The sequence below is a fragment of the Mastigoproctus giganteus genome, chromosome 6 (assembly GCF_048544385.1).
Source record: "Mastigoproctus giganteus isolate SK-2022 chromosome 6, ASM4854438v1, whole genome shotgun sequence".
NCBI lineage: Eukaryota > Metazoa > Arthropoda > Arachnida > Uropygi > Thelyphonidae > Mastigoproctus > Mastigoproctus giganteus.
Window position 1 is genome coordinate 134,003,560 of NC_143580.1, and position 4,828 is coordinate 134,008,387.

The window sequence follows — 4,828 nt, forward strand, 5'->3', positions numbered from 1 at the left end:
TACAAGCATAAAACTGGTAATGGCCATAAAATTAATTAGGAGGAGCTCACGAAGCAACAAGAAATTGAAAAATCGATCAGTTTTGCAACATACTAATCATGCTCTTCACTTTGTTGTCGCATCAGTGCCGAGTACCCCCTTGGAGATAACGTACGGCAAGGCAAACAAGCACCTGGCAGTTATATCCGATGCTTCTGCGTAAAAGGATTATATCCGCTCCTTTTCTTGGAGAAACTGAAACTATCATAATTTTCATGTCAGGACAACTGGCTTGTGTTTCCCTGGACTTCTTAATCAGCTATAAGAGGCGCGCATCTAGATAATGACGCTTAATAAGAAAGAAAATGACTATAAAGTTTAACAGAAGCTGTAATCTTCAGCATAATGACTATGCGGTATTATCTGAATTCCTCCCACTTAAAACTGTTTCCTTCGTGTTGACCCGAACCCTTTGGGAGAGTTTTCTGCAGCTTTATGAATTACTTGGGATAAGCAGAGACCTTCTTAACGTTTGTACAAAGCAAAACTGCCAATGCTCTCACTGCCAACTTAAGAGTAAAGTTCCCACATATTCAATTATATTTAGGCAAAATCTGCGAATGGCTTTTCGCAAAGTAAAATCTGGAAATGGCGCTGAATTACAAGATGGCTGATGCCATCTTCAATGATTGATTGATTCATTCAATGAATGAATGAATGGTCCACTCAAACGTGTGTTCTACCACATTCCCTCGTTTGACCACTCAGCTAAAGAGCACTTGATCAAGCAAATAGTATGACTGCTTCTTTGGGGTGTCAACACGACAGTTCTGATCCCCGGACGACCTGTCGAAGTCGACCTGTATGTTCTTGAGACGGTGAAAGGATTGTGAGTTACAGAGATTAAGAATTAAATCTCTATTTCTTGAATAGGTTAGTATATTGAGTTTTTAAGCTAAAAATTAAGAGTTTTTTGATTAAATGGTTGGGATTCATGTAGACCATGTCGTTATCGGCATGGTTTACAAGGACTTACACTTCATTCAATAATGGTATGATATTTCATGAAGACAGCATCTACTTTGTAAAATATCCACCTGTGTATATCGAGGTAAAGCGTCTTGCTAATTGCTTGAAAATATAACGGTCTTTTAAAATATCTATTAAGAAGCTTAAATGTGCTCCCTGGATCTTCGTGGTATAGCCAGAGAGGTATAATTTGTATGGAGTCGGATGCGGATTGGAGATCAAAGAATGCGACTGCGACGTGAAGTGATACACTAGGAACTCAGGAGCGAAATAATTTCTATGTTAGAGTGCTTGTCCACAGAAGAGTGCGTATGACTGGATCGATCATAATGACTTTGTTGAACAAGCTGTCGAGAGATACATTTCTCTAGGCAATTCAGAAAGTGAGGGGAGAAGATTTCAACTGTTCAATGGTTGAACTTCAAAACGAGACATTGATATACAGGGTGGTTATAATTAAAGTGCGTCACTCTGCTGCTGCAAGAGAGAGAAGAGGGTTATTTTTTGACTCTGTGACACATTTTCAGTATTTAAACCTGCATGTTAGATTGCCATTAAGCAATTTCAGAAAAATTGAAGGCGCAACGGTCGTTTCCGTGTTCTTCCAGAAAACGAAGGAGTGAATACAAACGACTGAATAACATTGGCCTCACAGAACTCCTCCCATTCGGATGATGCTAATTTTTTTCTGCTATGATGAAATTATTAAGAAATCGTAAGGTCTCCAGAAAACAATTTAATTATAGCCCTCAGCAGTTTAAAATAACCTAGGTTTGAAAATTAGATTTCGAAATAAATTAATTAATCAAATTTCTCCTCCTTAAATTAATTCTAATTTTTATTAGATTTCACTGATACTGCTCATTGATGTTTGTATAAAAATATACGCCCATGTACGTATGTATAATATATGTATGAAGAAAAAGAATGGACTTTGTTTGCCTGTTGGTTGGCAATGTTTTTTTCCAACTCACCATTTACAATTAAGTTGTTTAAACTTTAAACAAACTTGGAGCAACGGTAGAAACAAAAAAAAGTCTGAAAATTGTAAGAATTTTGAGGTACGTATATTTTTTTTTTAAAAAAGGGCACTTTTCAAAAGAAGGTAGGGAAGCACTGGTTCGAATCATGTCATCGAATGGTGACAAACGTATTTTGCGATGTTTCGTCCAGTTCACCAGACATTGAATATTGTCTTGATACACACAGTCCTTGACATATCGCACATAACTCGAAGTCACAAGTGAAGTTTTATACAGCCATATTTGTGTATAAATTTGACAATAAAAGTGTTTTTCCAATTTACAGGGTTTTGTAATTTATGCTTAATATCTCGGAAATAAAAGCTTTTCAAAAATATATTTACAGGAAATTTAATTTCTTCCTTTTACCAGCAGAATATGCGTCTACAATTCTTCCATGCAAAAATTTAAAGTATTCTGAATGGCCGCTAGTTACTCGTCTGGGTTCGAATCCCATCGAAGAATGGAAGAATTTCTAAAGGCTTTTTCAATAGGGGCTGTAGTTAGGCAACAGCTCTTATTCTCAGGCGAAGGCTTCCCTTCCGTGAGTTATTAGAGATTTTTCAGCCCGCATCTTATGCAAATCATCCCGTGAATACACACTTGCACAGACATAATAAAAACATGGTGCAGTGTGGGCTAAGTCACTGATGCGCCTTAACCCCAGAACAATGAGTCTTCAAACCAAGCTACTACGGGTTGTGCAGTACAAAATGTACAGGCGCATTGTCATTCTGAAACTGAAAAGGACTCTCTCAATACTGCTGCCATAATGTAGGAAAAGCACAATTGCCCAGAATGTCAATGTAGCATATGTGATAGTCATTGTTCCAGAAATGACAACAAAAGGTCCAAGTGGAATCACAAGAAACAACCCTAGACAGTGAATACACACCTCCACCAACCTCTACAGTTGCAATGACAAGCTTTGATGAATAAGGTTCTCCGAGTATCCGTTAGACCTAACGACACAGCTATCGAACGTTGCAGAGTCCAAATACGATTGGTCAGCTATTCTACTCACCTTCGAGTAAGATCATGGACGATATTGATTATCCTTTGCGATTTCGGTGCTTTTTTAGGAAGAGGGATCTGAAGGAACGATATGTTAATCAGGACTTTTACAAAAGGATCCCACAGAGTCCAAGGGATGTTGTCAGGCTCAACTGTCTTGGAAAATGGCGCACTGGAAGTTCGTTGCTGCATTGTGAGAGATCAAATGAACAACCGTACCTGCGCATGATGCCCTCTCTGTGCAACGATTTCTGAACAACAGGATCATTGTCCCTACCTGTCGAATTCTACAGAAGTAATTGTGATTTCTTACTCTGGCAATTTGGAGATCCAACGAAAACCAGAGGAGCGCTGAAGAGATAACAAAGTAGGGTTTCAGAAGTGCTAAATGCGTTCTTCTAATAGAAGAAACGCACGCTGAACGTAAAGTATTACATCGAAGGGCAAGTTGTGAAACAGTCGATAAATAAAACCATTTTTTAATATATTTTTTAAATTCATGAACTGTGCAGGTAGGTAGGTGTGTGTTTTTGGCACCAAAGCAACTGAGGTTTTGAGGCGACAGTATATCGTGTCTGTAATTGTAGTTTCAGGGAGGAAAAACCATGCGACCTTTCGCCTGAGACCGCTTAACTCAGATACGTGGTGAAGAAAGGAAAAAATAAATAAATAAAAAGACAGAAAAGTTTCCTGTGTCATTCGAATCCAAACATTTTCCACTCGGAAAATGGGAAGACGATAATTGTATCCACTGTGCTTCTGAGAAGGAATTTTTGAACTATAATGTATAAAAATTAAACCAAGAGAGGTGTGTCTGTTTAGTATTTATTTCGCTGAAATTTAATGCGTTATCCGTTCACGAACAACCGCCATACCTGCTGGATATTCATTAACATCGATATGACTTCCCAACCATCCGGCTGTTTTGTGTGCGAGTCCGCACTTAACAGCAACGACTCGCATATCTTCTCACTGCCAGTTTGCTAACCGGCAGTCATTGACAAATGGAGGCGTTGCTGGGCCACTCTTCTTGTCACGGTCCGTAACATATTCCTGGCTACACGTATTAAGGGGCGACCAAATGCATGGTTGTGATACACACACACACAGAGACACGGAGCAGGCGGTACCCGCAGGTCAAAAGTTCCTACGCCATTACCTGAGTCAAGAAATGATGGAAAATTGTTGCGCTAACCTTCGGCTGTTAGGCAAGCGATGAGTGTGCTCGAATAAGGCAATCGATCACACGCGCAGCTATCACAGTGACTACACTGATTCCCGCTGAAACGTTACGCTAAAACCCTCGGTGTTAAGGTAGAAAGTGGGGTATAGAGAGAGAGAGAGAGAGATGAGGAACTTATAAGGAAGCTGGTCACGTGCGACGTAACCAAACAGAATATCTGAAGACCACCTACCTGAACACTGGCGGAGTGAAGATGCGACTGGTTATGTATCATGACGAAATCCAGTTGAAATGGCAATAAAATACTCCACGCATGGAGTGGATGGCGCTGGAATACAGTATAATGGGCTTAATGTTTGCCTACTTCGTTGTGTGAAGGAATTTCTCTCTTTCTCTCTCTCCCTCTCTCTCCTTTTATCATCAGAGGAGATGGACTCAACTATTCAGCTATTATTTTATTCAATTATTTATTTTGTAGATAGTCATATATAGCTCACTCAACCAAAATATTGGAAAATGTAGTCAATTGGGAGTCGGTTCTCCATCAGTGACGATGGCAGTACCCTTGGAAATAATTTTACAAAGTGCGCTTGGATAGATT